The sequence below is a fragment of the Muscardinus avellanarius genome (assembly GCF_963383645.1).
Source record: "Muscardinus avellanarius genome assembly, chromosome: 4".
NCBI classification, from domain to species: Eukaryota; Metazoa; Chordata; class Mammalia; order Rodentia; family Gliridae; genus Muscardinus; species Muscardinus avellanarius.
In genome coordinates this window covers 73,343,181-73,360,604 of record NC_137789.1, presented here as the reverse complement: position 1 = coordinate 73,360,604, position 17,424 = coordinate 73,343,181, and positions in this window count along the sequence as shown.

Sequence of the window (17,424 nt, the reverse complement as noted above, 5' to 3'; positions counted from 1 at the left end):
AGAAACATTAATGAAATCAAAGCACAAGTTAATAAAATGAAAAATTAAGATGCAATCAAGAGAATTAATAAGGCCAAAATATTGTTGTTCAAAATAAAACCTCCATAAAGATTTATTGAGAAAAAGATGCCTACAGTGAGGATAAAGAGCAAACAATATTCAGAATACAAAGGAATCATAAGAACAGATGGAGGACAGATTAAAAAGAATTAGAAGATATTAGGGACAACACATGTCAATTGATTTGGAAATTGTCATAAAATGAAAGTTTGCTTAGAAAGCAGAAAAGAGAAACTATTTTCTACTAGTAGAAAGTAGAAACTATTTCAAGAAGAAACTGAAAACATAAATTATATATATGGTCAGTAATGGAATACCTTTCCCAAAAGGAAATATCATTTACAGATGGGTTTACACATGTGTTTTACCAAATATTACAGTAACAGAAAATTAAGTGATTAAAATCCTCAATAAACCCAGAGCAAAGATAAATAAGTGAAGCTGCCTATCTCATTAATTTGATTTAGTACAAACTTATCACCAAAGCTGAGAGCAAAACATAAGGCAGGAATACTACAAGTCAATTTTACTAGTTAGCAAAGATATAAAAACCAAGTAGTAATATTAACACTGCATAAAATAATGGCAACTAATAAATAGCATAGTATATAATAACCAATATGAATTTATTCTGAGGTGAGAATGACTTAACATAAAGAAATCCATTGTGCATTCATCTCCAAAAAGAAATATCGAAATGTTATCTTTAAGTGATCAAAAGTTTAGTATCAGACAAATGAAACTGTTATGTGAAATTATCATTTTTAATTTTGGATAAATTGCTATAATACTAGATGTCAACCACTAAGCCAAGCATGGGGAGGAGGGATGGGGAGAGAATGGGGTGGGGATAGGGTGGGGGCTGACTGGGCGGTGTGTGCATGTATGTCTACAAAAGTTTGTATCCCACTATGATGTATGAATACAGTGCACCAATAAAAAGTAAAATAAAAAAATTAAAAAATAAAAAAAAGAAATTCATTCCATTGCAGATTAAAGATGGGAAACCGTATGATCTTCTGAATAGAGTTTTCTACGATGTAGAAAAATTTTTGATAAACTGTACATATCTTATTATAAAAAAGAACTCTTAGCATCTTATGAAAGTTCCCTATTCTGAAAAGGTATTCATCATACTTAGACAAAACAGAGCATGTTATTATTTATCAGACTCAACATTGAAGCAGTACAAGACCTCAGCTTAAACTGAGAAGAAGGCATCAATGCTCACTTTTCCCATTGGAATTCTGCATTGCCTCTAGATATAACAATAATAATCTCAAAAAAACCACTTATTAGATTCAAGGCTTGGAAATTTTAAAGAATTTATAGACACTAGCTAGGATTGTAGATATAAGATCAATAATAAGTCAGTTAGATTTCTATAAGCCAAGAAAAATGTAAGAAAATATATTTTAAACTTATCTTCAAGAAAAATATAAGGTAACAAGTAGTAAAGTCAATGGAAGAAATATATTATATTTGGGAAGTTGAATATTTTTAAACAAAGGTATTGCTTAATAAATGAAATGTACAGTGTTTATCTATAAAATGTATTGATATCATGAAGATTTCAATTCTCTTCATTTTATATAAACTCAATGCACGTTCAAAGAAATTGGAACAGATTTATTTTTCAGAGAACATGTAAGGCTAATTCTAAAATTTATGTAAAATAGCCAATAGAAAATTATAGCGAAGGACACTTTTAAATAAATAATACTAATATAGTAATAACAAGTAGGTATGTAGTATTTACTATGTACTAGCTATTGTTCTAAATTCTTTACACCTAATTTATTCAATCACAACAAGCTTAAAAGATATTATTATTTTCTCATCCAGTTGTTTTTTTTTTTGTTTGTTTGGTGGTACTGGGGTTCCTGGAAGCCCTTCTACCTCCGGGCTACACTCCCAGACCTATTTTTACATTTTATTTGGAAACAGGGTCTCCTAAGCCAGCGCGTGCGGCTGGCTTTGAACCTGCGCGATCCTCCTGTCTCTGCCTCCCAAGTGCGGGGATTACAAGCGTGCGCCACCACGCCCGGCTCTCATCTAGTTTTAAATTTGACGAATGAGGGCTCAGAGAATTTAGTAAATTAGGTAATTTAGTAAATTAGTAAATTTAGTAAATTAGGTAACATTGTAAAAGATTTGGGCCCAAATACACTCATTTCTCAGTATCCATGGGAATTGGTTCCAGGATGGCCTGAGAATATAAAAAGTATAGATTATCAAGGCTTTATAAACATGGAATTATCACTTGACTATATTCTATGCACAATCTTCCTATATACTTCCGACCACATCTCAATTATTTATAATGCATAATATAATGCAATACTAGGCAAAGAGTTGTAAAACTGTGTTGCAAGGAATAATGATAAGAAGCAGTGTCCACATGCTCAGTCCAAATGTATTTTTCCCAAATATTTTCAATCCTCATTTGGTTGAACCTTGCAAAATCCAGGAAAATAGAGCTTTGACTGTACATAGTTTAAGAGCACATCTCTCTAGTACATCTTCTGAAAAGAAAAAAAAATCTCTATCAAAATCAACATTTTTTATGAAGTTATAGTAATGGTGAAGGAGTGGGCAATAAGTAGGTTTGGCTTGTTAGAAAAAAACAACCCCAAAGATTCATACACCTAATGTAAGATTGATATATGACAGAGACTATGCTACAAGTCAGTGGGGAAAGTGATAGGCTATTTTAAATTGCATTTTGAAAATATATTATGTAAGTAAAATTAAAATTTTTAAAACTGAAATGAATCCCTAACTCACACCATTCAATTCCAGACAGAACAGACTTATATGTTGAACGGCAACAATTTGAAATGCATATGTACAAGATGATTTAGAATAATTTAATTTTAAATTTTTTTCTTGGTATTGGGAGTTTAACCCAGGGGCATTCGAATTCTATGCTACATCCCCATCTTATTTTATTTTATTTTATTTTTTTGAAACACAATCTCATTACGTTCCCGAGGATCTCAAAAAGTAGTTGAAACTGGCCTTGAACCTGGGATTCTCCGGTCATGTACATGGCATTCAACCTCCCATGTACTGGGGTTACATGTCTAATCCACCAGCATTATTTCTTTATTGACTTAGGGTAGAAATGATTTCTTAAGAACATATGAAAGTCCAAAATATAAAAGAAAAGATTGATATATTTTGATTACATTAAAATTTGCTAATTTTGAGTCATCAAAAACAACCATAGAGATTTAAAAAAAAACACCACAGAGAAAAAAAGTTGTAATTTGGAAGAAAATTGCAACACACATAACAATGGAAGAACTCTTTTATACAGCCTTGCCTATAAAAGTCAAATTGTAATAAAAAGGCCCTTAATTTCTACCTCTATCACTTATGTCTAAAGCATATCTTTACAGTTAATGCAATTTCATAGAAAATTAACATCCTCTCAAATGATAAAAAGTCAAATTTCACTTTTACAAATCAAATATTAAAAGATAACTGTGCTAGGACATTTAAAAATCTGATTTTAAACCCGAAGTCTAGTGGCATTTTAAGAAAAATAATCTCATTATATTGTATTACACTAGGGACATGATATGGAGTCCTCTGGTATAATGGCAAAAACAAAGAAGAAAACATGGTATCAGCCGACCAGGAACTAACATTTCACATATTTCCCCCCTTTGTTATGGTCCCCTGATATTATATACCAGTCTTGTTTCAGAATAAGTTAAATATAAGATAAAGGAGCCAAGTGTGGCGGCTCATGCTTATAATTCCAGTATTTGGGAGGCTGAGACAGGAGGATCACAGGTTAGAGGACAGCTTCAGCAACTTAGTGAGACCTTGTTTCCAAATGAGAAATAAAATCAGGCTGGGGGCGTAACAATAAGATAGAATGCCTCTGGGTTACATTCCCTGCACCACCACACAAAAAAGACACACACACACACACACACACACACACACACACACACTCACACATATATATGATAAAGGAAAAAAGTAAAGGTCAAGTAAACCAGCATCAGTGAAAGTATACAAAGCGCATACACATTTCCAGTGTTCTCCCCTTCTTGGAAAATGTCCCATCAGTCTGACTGATGCTAGTGGCATTTTAAGCTTCTCCTGGGGGCTCTCATGGTGCTCGACAAATAAACCTGGCATATGAGAATCATATCTCTTATTTACATGAATAGCTCTTTACGAATTGTATATCCTCTCCTTAAGGTTGCAAGATTAGAAGTGGAGGAAGGAAGGAGAGTAAAGAGTGATATTCTAACTGTACACAGTGTCACATGCTTGTGTTCCTAGAACTTGAGAGGCTGAGAAAAGAGGATCACAGGTTTGAGGCCAGCGCCAGCAACTTAGCAAGGCTCTGTTAAAAAAAAAAAAAAAAAAAAGGACTGGGAAAGTAGCTCAGAAGTAGAATTACCAGTCACACACACACACACACACACACACACACACACACACACACACGATGTTTTTGTCATCTTTGCTGCCTAGAAGCCTGAGGTAGAGAAAGTGTGCCTGCTCACTTGATAGAAGTGATTTGGTTCTAGACTCACAGGACTTTTAGACTTGGTTTTCAGAACCCATCTTAGTGCCTCTTTGCTTGGGAGTGCTTTTCTCCCAAGTTTCTAAATCTTCTAGTGATTAAGAAGCACTGTATGCCAGCACTGTATGGATGGACCTCAGAGCTACTCCTATATGGATCCTGGTCTCTGGAAGCACCTACATTTAAGTGTTCTAAGTCTCCTTTTTGTGGCAGGTTCTGGACACTTGGAGGTAGGCACCCCAGCAGGACAGAAATGAGCATTCTTTGAGAAAGGACCTCTTTTCCTTCTTCACTACAGGCCACTCACTGTTTCTTCTCCCTATGGTATCCTGGAGAGAGGGATTGGATACCAAAGGAGATTCCATATTTTGGAATTTGATAACTGTAGCCAAAAAAGTTCAAGGAAATATCTGGTTGATGGATGATATCTTAACTTCATAAAGTTCTAACTGGTAAGCTTAAAATAACAAGAAAACAAATTCATCCATATTTTCCTGAATCTGGTCATGGTAGGGCAGGAACAACATTTGAGAGGGTCAATGGAAGTTTCTACTTATGACTAGGGAACTTCAGAGGAAAAAAGACGGTTCACATCATTTCAGCAACATGTTCTGAGCTGGACATGATGGTGCACACCTGTAATCCCAGTATTTGGGAGGCTGAGACAGGTTCGAGACCACCAGCAAAACTGTTTTAAAATTCAACAAAAGGGCTGAGAGTATAGCTCAGAGGTAGAATGTCCCTGGATTCAATATCTAGTACCAAAACAAATAACCAAACAAAAGAAAACAAAATAAGAAAACATGTCTGAAAACACAACTTTTATAAGAATAACTTTTCTCTTTTCTCTAGGTAAAGAATACTAAAGAATCAGCCAGGAATAGTGTCTATTACTGGGAAGATCATAGAACAATGATGGCTGAATCCTCACAAGGATCTTCTCTTACCCTAACTGGAGAATGGAGTGCAGGTATATCTTGCAGATACGGCTCAATTCCAGACCACCATGATAAAGCCAACACTAACCAAGTACATCTTTTCTACCCATTATTGTTTACCTCCTTAAATTACTTTTTCTATCATGAACCAATACATTTTAATACATATTTTTATCCAAATTATTTATATAGATGAGCCCACCCCCCCCCCAGCTTCTGCACTTTCTGACACAACCATGATGGTCTAAATTTGTGTATATTTTCAAAGCACAACTGAACACCTCTCTTGCCATTTGAGTCTATATTAACTAAGTCAAATCATCCAGTTGGAATGAGAGAATTGTTATTTTCACGTTTGAAATAAGTGACTGAAACCACTTATAAGGAACAGTAGCACACATCTGTAATCCCATTACTTGGGAGTCTGAGACAGGAGGATCACAGGCTCCAGGCCAGAACATGGTAACTTAGCAAGACCCTGTTCCAAAAAAAAAAAAAAAAAAGAACTGGGGCTATAACTCATAGATAGAATGCCCGATTCACATCCTCATCAGCATACACACAAAAAAGGTAGCGAGTGATAGAGAATATTAGTAGAATATTAGTGACTTGTCCAAAGTCATGGTAGCCATTGTGGCTATTGAACAAATTGTAACATACTGATGTGTTTCTTCTATTTTAATATGATAAAATGGCAGTATACCCTTATCTGAGCCACAGATAATAGCAAGGACAAAGTACATTTTAGTGAAAGTATTTAAACTTTTACTGATGTTTGTAAAAGAGTTACTGCCTGGCAATTGCAGTCCACAACTGGGAGAATGTACTTCTGTCTGTAAGTGTAATCAGGAGGCAGATTGTACAGTGTGGGAGGAGGTAGGAGACAAGCCTGAAGCCTAGAGGAGGGTCTCAAGTGAGCTGTACCCCTTTATCCCTCTCACGTATTCTGTAGGGTGAATAAGCATCTCTATATCACCAATACCTCCCACTCAAAGTCGGTAAAAAAATCTTCTGAAAAAATAATCAGTGTTTGACAGCTTTCTTTATGGGAAATTTTTACACCCTTTAAGGTTCACTGGAATCAAGTTATATCCGTAAGAACTCAGCTAAAATAGGTAGCAGTGTGGTACAATCAAAGACCAGAGATCTTGGAGTAGAAAAATCTGAGTCTGAACTGTGATTTTAAGCCCTTATTAGTTGTATGACTTTAGATATGTTGTTTAAACTTTCTGAGCTCCAAATTCTCAACTATAAAATAATAATGCTTATTTCAGAGGACAGATTATATACCAAAGAACCCAGCAAGTACAAGAATCCGACGAGAGGTTCCTGCTATCTCACTATATAAGTTCTTCACTGATGTCAGTCATCATAATTAACAATTATTCCTCGTGTCATTAAACTTAGACAAAATAAAACAATGGATTCTTGGAAGAGAATTGAATAAATACTTCATTGTCTCTAAAAGTTCGCATGTTTGCAAAGAGGCACAATTAATTGAGTGGACTGAAGAATGCAAATGAGAAAAAAATAGGCTGCATGCAATCTAAGGCTGGAAAAATCCAACCGTTCCTGCATTATGTAAAAACTATACTTGGATGCTCACAGTCAAATTTTAGAGAGGAAAAAAGTAGTCAAAAACAGGTGTTAGATTAAATTGGCTGGTAAATTTAAAGAAACTGATTAATTCATCCAAATCACATGAATAAGCAGGCAGCCACAAGTACATATGTGGAAAATCTTCTTATCCTATTCTTTTTTCTTCCCCACTAAAATCAATTCTCCTTCGCATTTAAGGCTTTTCTATTTCTTTTAATAAGAGGGAGAAAACCCTGCCTTGCATCTTATGGTAACTGCAGGATGCCTTCTTACTTTGTGTGAAAGGAGACTAACAAATTTCAGCCCTAATATCTTGATTAAAACAATGCTAATGATAGACAGTTTATAAATATTATTCATACAATTTGGAAAATAAGTAACTTGCTCCCTGGTATTACTGGACATCTTAGAATTTCTATGGAAACCCACTTACTAAGCATAATGTCTCGATATCTTTTCAGAAATATATGTCTTATCCTTTAATATTGTAATAATTTACCTAGAAAATATTCTTAAGTCTTAACCATGTTCATGGTTTCCTCCTACTGTTGACTATCATTTATAGATATATAAGTTTGAGAAAATCAAGTGGTTTTAAGTGTTCATTGCTTATCCTAGAATAGGTTTCATATATTTTATTTATGAGCCTACCTGCCTGAGTGGTTAAAAACCATAACAGGATTTCCACTTGAAGCTATGGCTGACTTACGGGAGCCAGACCTGTCTTCCCACTGCAAACAATTTAAAAAACTGGACAAGATATACTGGACACATTTTCAGACTGTGATCCTAAAGAAAAGAGAATTATCAAAGTTGGACTAGAAGCTTTCTGCCTTTTGGCACTTTAAAGATCAGGGCACTGGGAGGGTACACTCAAGCAGAGCCAAGGGGAAGAAGAAAAGATGAAGCTCAAAGAACCAGAGAGAGCAGAACATTGTGGAGCAGAGTCCAGAAAAAAGAGAGGACCACTGAGGAATATCTCATCACTGGAGTCGCCTTGGTCTTCAGCTGAATATAAAATGGTCTACACATCAAGGAGATTCAAAGAGGCCAAAACAGGAGATACAGAGTGAAATGATTTAAAAACAAAGGCTTTCACATACACACTCAGGATAAAATCTTTGCTACCTTGGGTTAGACAAAATGTTTAAATAAGACATAAAAAGCATTAAACTTTATTTTTTTTAATCATGCTTCTTCTTTTATGTGTTGGCCCTAGGGATTGAACTACCTCTGAACGACAATGCTATCCCTTTTTTATTTTTAAATGTTGAAACAGTCTCACTAAGTTGCTGAGGACCTGGTTAAGTTGCTGAGGCTGGCCTCAAACTTGTGATCCTCTTGGACTACCGAATACTTCCATGCCCAGATTCTGCTTAAAATTAAAACTGTCTTTAAAAAATACATCATTAAGAAAATAGTATTCCACAGTCATGGAGAACCTGATCACAGCATATATATCACACACACACACACACACACAAAAAAAAAAAAAAAAAAAACCATGTACCTGCAGTATCTATGAGAAGTATTACAATTCAGTGATAAGAACATAAAAAACCCAGTGTTTTATTTTTTATTTATTTTTATGTATTGCAGTACTGAGGATTGAACCCAGGACATGCTACCTCCGAACTACACCCCCAGAACTATTTTTTATTCTTTATTTTTGAAACAGAATCTCACTAAGTTGCAAAGAACCTCACTGAGTAGCTGAGGCTGCCTGCAAATCTGCAATCCTCCTGTCTCAGCCTCCCAAGTACTGGGATTACAAGCATGCACCAGCACATCTGGCTAAGAACCCAATGTTTTAAATATATAAATAATTTGGTCAGTAACCATGTGATATGTTGTCCCAAATATTTAGCCATCAGCAGTCATTAGAGAAATACGCACTAAAACGTCAATGACTTACCAGTAAATGCACTAGGATTAAAAGACTGATAACAACAAATACTGGCAAAAGAGAGGGATTCATTTTTGAACAAGCATTCTCATGCTGTTGGCAGGAGTATAAAATAGTACAGCCACTTTGGAAATAAGATTAGTTTATTAGAAAATTGTGCATGGAATCATCATATGACCCAGTAATATTACTCCTAGGTATTTAAAATAACTAAAAAATTGTCCACACACAAATATGTGTACAGATGTTAATTTCCATTGTGTTTATAATTTCTAAAATTTGGAACACAAATGGCCACCAACAACAGAATACTCCTTAGGGTAAAAAAGAAGAAACTGTTGATATAAGCAATAACATGATTGAGCTCCAGAAGCATTTTGTTGGGAAAAAAGCACATGTTTTAAACTCTGTTTTTATATATCAAATTCTAGATCAGACAAACCAATCTTCAATGACACAGCAGAGCAATGGTTAGTTGAGTGAGCAGAAATGTGGTTGGCTATGAACCAACATAAAGTAATTTTGAACCATAAAAATGTCCTGTGTACTAATTGTGGTAGTCTTACCATAGATGTGTGCATTTGTAAAACAATCATCATATCTCTATTCTTAAATTGAACATAATTAAAGTTGATTTAAAAAGTAACACAGAAAGCTGGGTGTGGTGGCACATGCTTGTAATTCCAGCATTTGGGAGCCTGAGACTGGAAGATCTCAGGTCACGACAGCCTCAGCTACTTAGTGAGGCCCTTTGAAACTCAATGAGATCCTGTTTAAAAATAAGAAATAAAACATAGGTGTAGGGCTGTAGATCAGAGGTAGAATGCCCCTGGGTTCCCTTCCCGGTACTGCAAAATATAATAAAGTAACACAGAATCAGAAAATATAACTATATTCACAAAGCATTATATTATATAAACATAATTCTTAAAAACATTTAAGTTCTACATTGCCTCAATGTCTTTACATTTATACATATATAAATATAAACATATACACATATATTCGTTTGTAATGAAATTTAGGGGTTTTAGTACTCTTATATTATGCAGAATGGATTTTCTTCCTTGCTTTCGTTAAAACCCTTTATCCTGAACAAGTGCCCACTTTCTGTAGGGAAAACAATGTACTTATCAAGTCTACTGAATAATCACTCTGAATTAAACATTTTCTTGTGGATAATACAATTTAAATCATCTTGAATATTACATAGATTATTGGTAAAAGCAATTAAGGACAAGAATAAAGGTAATTATAATTTCTGATGGGTGAACTGATAGATATAAAGTCAGAATTGACCTGAACTCTCATCTAAAACTAGAACAAAATTAAAGAAAATCCTAAAACTTTACTTGTGTTTTTAATTGATTTTCACACACCAGTGCACTTCTAAGTACTCTATTTTTAGTGAGGATTATAAGCAGAAGATTCCTGAAGGAAAGATATTTGGTACTTATGACAAAGCAAGTATCTTCTAGAAATATCTTTTAAAATACATATAACATGATTTCTTCTCCAAAAAGTATATATTCTTAAGAGAATTTACTTCCAAATTAAATTTCTAAAATTGTTATTCCCATGAGTTGAGAAGAAAACCAATATTACTGATATATTAACTAAATTATACTAATAAAGGATCAATTTCTAAATGTGATTTATTAAAATTGGTTTGGGCAGTCTCATTTGCATGGTGCCATGTTAATGGAAACTCTCATGAAGACCAGAATTGTGTGTTTACTTTGCACAGTTTTAGGGACAGTGAATGGAGAACAAAGAGTTGATTCAGATGTGCACACCCTTCAGGGAATACCATATTGAATCCTTGATACATTTCTTGTATCAAATCCCATCAATGGGAGCTTCTCAAACATTATTATATAAAATGTCTAATCTCTACTGGTAGAGTAGTTTGGTTGTATCTAAAGTGATTCAATACACAAACTTCCTTTAGAATCCTTGCTCCACTCACTTCTAACTTCTAGAATTACAGTTTTTGAACTGTAATTCTGTAGGTTTTTTTTTTTTTTCATTGTTCATAAAATCTGCTCCCTCCACTCCTCAAGTTTGGAGGTTTTCTTTCCTGTTATTTTTAACTTCTATAATACTGTGTATGCATATGTGTTTCTCTCATTTTTTTTGAGCATTTGATGAGTGCTTTCAATGAACAGTCATGTTATAAAGTTCTTCAGATGTGTGTGTGTGTGTGTGTGTGTGTGTGTGTGTGTGTGTAGTGCTGGAGATTGGACCCAAAGGCATTCTACCTCTGAGCTATACCCCCAGTCCTATTTTTTTTTTTTTAATTTTGAAACAGGGTCTCACTAAGTTGTGGAGGACTTCACTAAATAGCTGAGTTTGGCTATGAATAAGGATCCTCCTGTCTCAGCCTCCTAAGTACTGGGGTTAGAAGCAAGCTGGGCGTGGTGGCGCACACTTGTAATCCCCGTGCTTGGGAGGCGGAGACAGGAGGATCATGCAGGTTCCAAGCCAGCCTCTCTGGTTTAAGAGACCCTGTTTCCAAATAAAAATATAAAATAGGTCTGGGAGTGTAGTCCAGTGGTGGAAGGGTTCTATCCCCTGTAACACACACACACACACACACACACACACACACACACACACACACACACACATACACACACACACACACACACACAGTTTTAATTTTCTCCAGTATTATCCTTACTTGTTTTGAGATTATTTATATCTTAATGCCTTTCTGTTAGAGAGTTTCCTCAGGTAACAGGATTCTTGTATATACATTTACATCTAAGAATATGCCACAGTTTGCATCTTAAATTTTTAGCCCAAATGCCCATGTGTTAAAAGTTTTGTTTTCAGTGTGGCACTACTGGCAGGTGGTGGAACCTTTAAGAGGTGAGGACAACTAGGAGGTTGTTATGTCTTTGGGAAGCTGCCCTGAGGAAGCTGTGGAAACCTTCCTCTTCCTCTTCCTTTCTTTTATGCCCTTGCCATGAGGTGAGTGGTTTTGCTTCACCACATGCTTCTGTAGCTACAAAGGGGAAAGTGTTGTAGGAGAGATTTGGGGCCAAATTACACAAAATTTGTTGGATAATACGTTTTTAAAGAGCTATTGGAGCTGGGTGTGGTGGCGCACCCTTGTAATCCCCACGCTTGGCAGGTGGAGACAGGAGGATCGCGTAGGTTCAAAGCCAGCCTTGCTGGCTTAAGAGACCCTGTTTCCAAATAAAAATATAAAAACAGGTCTGGGAGTGTAGCCCAGAGGTAGAAGGGCTTCCAGCAACCTCAGTACTACTAAATATATATATATGAAGAGCTATTGTACAAACGAATGACTGTAACTAATAATAATGTATTGTATTCTTGAAAATTACAAGAGTAGATTCTAAGTGGTCTCATCACAGAAAAGGGAGACTAAGAATATGTTGTAATACTTATGTTAATTAGCTTAATTTAGTCATTACACAGTATATATATTTCAAAATGGCATGTTGTATGTGATCAATATATATAATAAAAAATTAACAGGGAGCTCTTCAGAGTGGCTAAAACCCTGGTTTGCATTAGATACATAATTTTTATTATAGTTTATGATGACTGACTTTAAGCTACTAGCTTGACTTCAAGTGTTTCCCAAAACTTCTGAAAATTTAATATTTAGTCCTCAGTAATAACCGGCTGGCCCTCATACCCCTTCAGACTTGATTATTTCATTAGTAGATCTCTTTTAAATATCAATTCCTACCTACTCTCTTTAAAAGCTTCTCCAAAGAAACATTCAATCACATATTGCCCTAGAAGAGATAAGAGTGATTGATTATTCATGACTACCAGGAGTTATGAAGTCCTTGAACAATGGTCTTTGAAACAGAGAGTTTGATTCTATCTCCTAGGTTTCTGTACAGGCCATCTGTCCTACACAAATTTGGTGCCTGATTTTGGAGACACTCTGGTTTAAATTTGCCATGGAATAATCCTTTGGTGATGGAAGAAAGGGGACCATAGGATCATACAGGATGCAAAGCAGTCCTCCGGAATCTGCTTGCTTTTAACATAGATGATTTAAGCTCATTCAATGTTTAAATGTTATACTTCTAATTCCATAATATTTAAGCAGCCACATCTTTGTTTTATGCTATAATTGGTTATCTCTAATTCTGGAAACTCTTTTGGTTCATTAGCATCATTTGGCAGCCTTCTTATCAGAAAACATGTGATTTTTAGTTTGTCCAGTAGTGTGAATTAATCTTTCTTGTCCAAAAATGTTTAGTATATATCCTCTGTCCTCTTTCTATACCTTTTATATACATTCAGATTTTCATTGCTTTTTGTAACATATTTTTAAAGGAGTTAGGAAGGGGATAAAAATGGATTTGTATATTTGCATAATTCCTACTAAGTAGAAGACATGCTTCCAAATTTCATATTTGCATTATACAATTTTAGATGACCCATCACAACTTCAAAGCTGTAACATTTTAAAATAACTTCACTCTTGATTTTTCTTTTTATTGTTGTTTTAAAACACTAATTTTAAAGGCTTCTAAAGAACAAATATAAAAAAAGTAAAAAGATCCCTTTAACTTCTATTTCATGCTTTGCTTAATTTGTAAAACAAAAAACTTGTTACTTTATGGTATATTTCTGTCAATTCCCCTGTGGCATAGTATACATATGATATGTGTATATACTAGTATATAACATGCGTGTTATATTTAAATATATATGTATATGTATACACACATACTATTCTATATCCACTATATTTATGATATGTAATCATAATATGTAGCCTTAATTGGATACTCATTTTATTTCTACTTTATTAGATGTATTATTACTATTTTTAGATTTCAAAATATTTTTGGCAATTAAATTTTTAATTTTAATTTTAATTTTTAATTTTTAACATAAAATTTGCCTATTGTAAGTATACATTAAGATGAGTTTTAACCACATTATAGTTGTGCAACCTTTAAAATAATAGTTTTACAATATTTCTCTTACCTCCTGCTTCATATCTATTGGCAGTCAATAATTAAGCCCAACCTCCAGCCTTCAACAACACATGAACCACTTTTTATCTTTACCAATTTTTCTTTTTTGAATATTTTATGTAGACTAAATAATATAATACTTAGTCTTTTGTGTCTGGCTTCTTTCAATTAGTTCTATATGTTTGATATTGATCCATATGAATAGCATGCATTGGAACTTAATAATTTTTATTGGTGAATACTATTCTGTTGTAGGAATAAGTATATTTTTATTCATTTACCAACAGATACATAATGACTAATTTTCACTGTTATATTTCTATTAATGTTTTTGTGTAAACTTCTTTTATTTCTTGTGGGTAGAGTGCTGAATCTTATAAATTTATGTATAACAACTTAAAATTGCCAAAGCATTCTATGACTATCTCATTTTACATTCTCACAGTAATAAATAAGAATTTTAGGACCACATATTTTTGTTAATATTTATTCCTGAACATCTTCTTTATTGTATCCACCCCAGTCATATATTATAATGGTATCTCATTATAATTCTATATTTATTATTATTTCATTGTATTCCTTTTGGTTGCTTATCAACTCTAGCCCTGTGTTGTTATTATAGTATTTGCTTCGTATTCTGATTTATATTGTTAGATTAGCAGAGTCTACCTTTAAGTGATATTATACCACTTCTTATACAAATATTATATTTCTGTTTACCTACTGCTCTCTTTTTCTACTGTTGTTATCAAGCAATTTGTTTATATGTGGGACAAATGCCTAATGATACATGTCGGTATTGTTTATATAGTCAGTTAATTTTTATAAAATTTAAATTTTTTTTTTTTTTTTTTTTTGGTGGTACTGGGTATGGAACCCAGAGGCTTTCTACCTCCAGGCTATACTCCCAGACCTTTTTATATTTTATTTGGAAACAGGGTCTCACTAAGTGCTGAGAGCCTCACTAAGTAGCTGAGGCTGGCTTCGAACCTGTGCGATCCTCCTGTCTCAGCCTCCCAAGTGCAGGGATTACAAGCGTGCGCCACCACGCCCGGCTAAAATTTAAATTATTAAAAAATATTATATGTTCATATATACAGGAGTGATTTCAATTCTTAATTCCTTGGTGTAGATCCATCTATCAGATGTCATTTTCTTTCTGCCTAAAGAACTTCTTTCAAGACTTTTGAAGAGCAAGTCTACCAGTGATTAACTTTTGACTTTAATGTGTCTGAAAAATTTCTTCACTTTTAATTTTATTTCCAAAGGTCATTTTCAGTGGGTAGATAAAGAATTTTACATTGAAGAATAAGCAACAAAAAAGAAAAATAAATAAAACAGATTTCATACAAATAAAAAATGTTTGTGCTTAGAAGTACATTACCAAATGAGTGAAAAGTTCACTCACAGAATAGTTTTTTGTAAATTATTTGTATAATAAAGACCGTATTCAGAATATGAAAGAACTTATGCAATTCTACCATGAAAACCAAACAACCCAACTTAAAAATTAGCAAAGGAAATGAAAAGACATTACTCCAAAGATTATGTACAAATGGCCAATAAGCACAAAAAAGATGCTAAGCATCCTTAGTCATTAGGGGAAAATGATGGACTACTGATGCATGCTACAATATGAGTGAACCTTGAAAACGTCACACGAAGTGAATAAAGCCTGACAGAGATACAGTACATAATTCTACTTAGATAAAATTTTAGAACAGATAAATCTGTAGGGTGGGAAGATAAATGTTTTGGTGAGAAAAGAGGGGAAATGGGAAGTATGTTGTTTCTTTTGGAGAAATAAAAATATATATTTATAGCTATATAATATTTATATACATTATAATATCTAGAATAACAGTTTATTTCTTTAGTACTGTAAAATGTTATTTCAGTGCAAAGACTGCTGAATTACAAATAAATATTTTATATCCCACTCTCTGTTTTTCTACATAAAATATTTGTTTTGCCTCTGACTGCTTTTTAAATTTTCTGTTTGTCACCGGCTTTGAATAATTTGATTATGACATAATTTGATGTAGTTTTCATCACATTTCTTGTTTGGGGGCTCATTAAATTTTTTGGATATGTGGGTTTATATTTTTCATCAAGTTTGGAGCATTTTCAAGCTATTTTTCTTCAAATATTCCTTCACATATTTTTCTGTCTTTTTTCTTCAGAAACTTCATCGGCACACATAATAGTCCCCTTGAGATTATCTTACAGATTGTTGAGGTTTTCTTCTTGCTTTTCTAAAAAGTATTTTTCTCTCTGTTTCACTGAGGTATTTTTTATTGTTATATGTTCAAGTTCATCGATTTTTTTTTTTTTTTTTGGTTTTGGGTTGTTTGTTGTTGTTGTTGTTTTTTCCAACTAATTTGCAACTAAAGTCTCCTGGGGTCATTTTCATCTCAGAATTGTAGTTTTCATTCCTGGCAAGTTTTCTACTGGTTTTTTTTTTGTTGTTGTTGTTCTGTGTTTCTACATAAGTTTTTGAACATATGGAATACAGTTATAATATCTCTTTTAATGTAATTGCCTGCTAATTTGAACATCTGTGTCAGTTCTGGGGCAGCTTTGATTCATTGATCATCCTCATTATTGGCTGTATTTTCTAACTCTTTTGCATGCCTGTGATCTTTAATTGGACTCCAGACATTATGAATCTTACATTGTTGGATGTTAGAATTTCTGCATATCTACAAATTTTCTTTAGTGAAAATTTTATTCTGAGATGTAGTTCTGTTACTTGAAAATAGTTTTAAACTTTATGTTCATGCTTTTTTATGTTTCTGTAGGTATGTCCAGAGCATTGTTTAATCTGTGGCTAATTATTCCTCAGTATTAAGTAAAATTCTTCTGAGTACTCCACTTAGTTCTCCATGAGTTACAAATTTCTCTAGTCTAACTGGTGTGAACAGGCACTATTCCTGGCCTTATGTCAGCTTTGAGTGTTGTTTCTTTAAAAATCTATAAGATTTCTTTCCCTGGACGTGGGTAGTAGCTTCCTTTTCTCATAACAATACAGTTTGTCTTTCTTGCTTTAGATATTATATAATTAAAATTATATAGTATTATCTTAGTCCACTCATGCTGATAATAAAAATATACCTGATACTGGACAATTTTTAAAGAACAGAAATTTATTTCTTACAGTTCTTGAGGCTGGAAAGTCCAGGATCCAGACCCCAAAATGTGTGGTTCGTGGTTAAAGCGGCTTTGCTCCCAAGGGGGCAACTACTGTTATGGGCTCCATGTTGCTGGCAGAGGCTGCCATGCCCACTCACCTCCAAAGGTCCTCCCCTCAGCATCATTACTGTGGAATTTAAATGCCAACATGTGAATACTGGAGTGTCAGATACATTCAAAATATAGCAAGAATATATT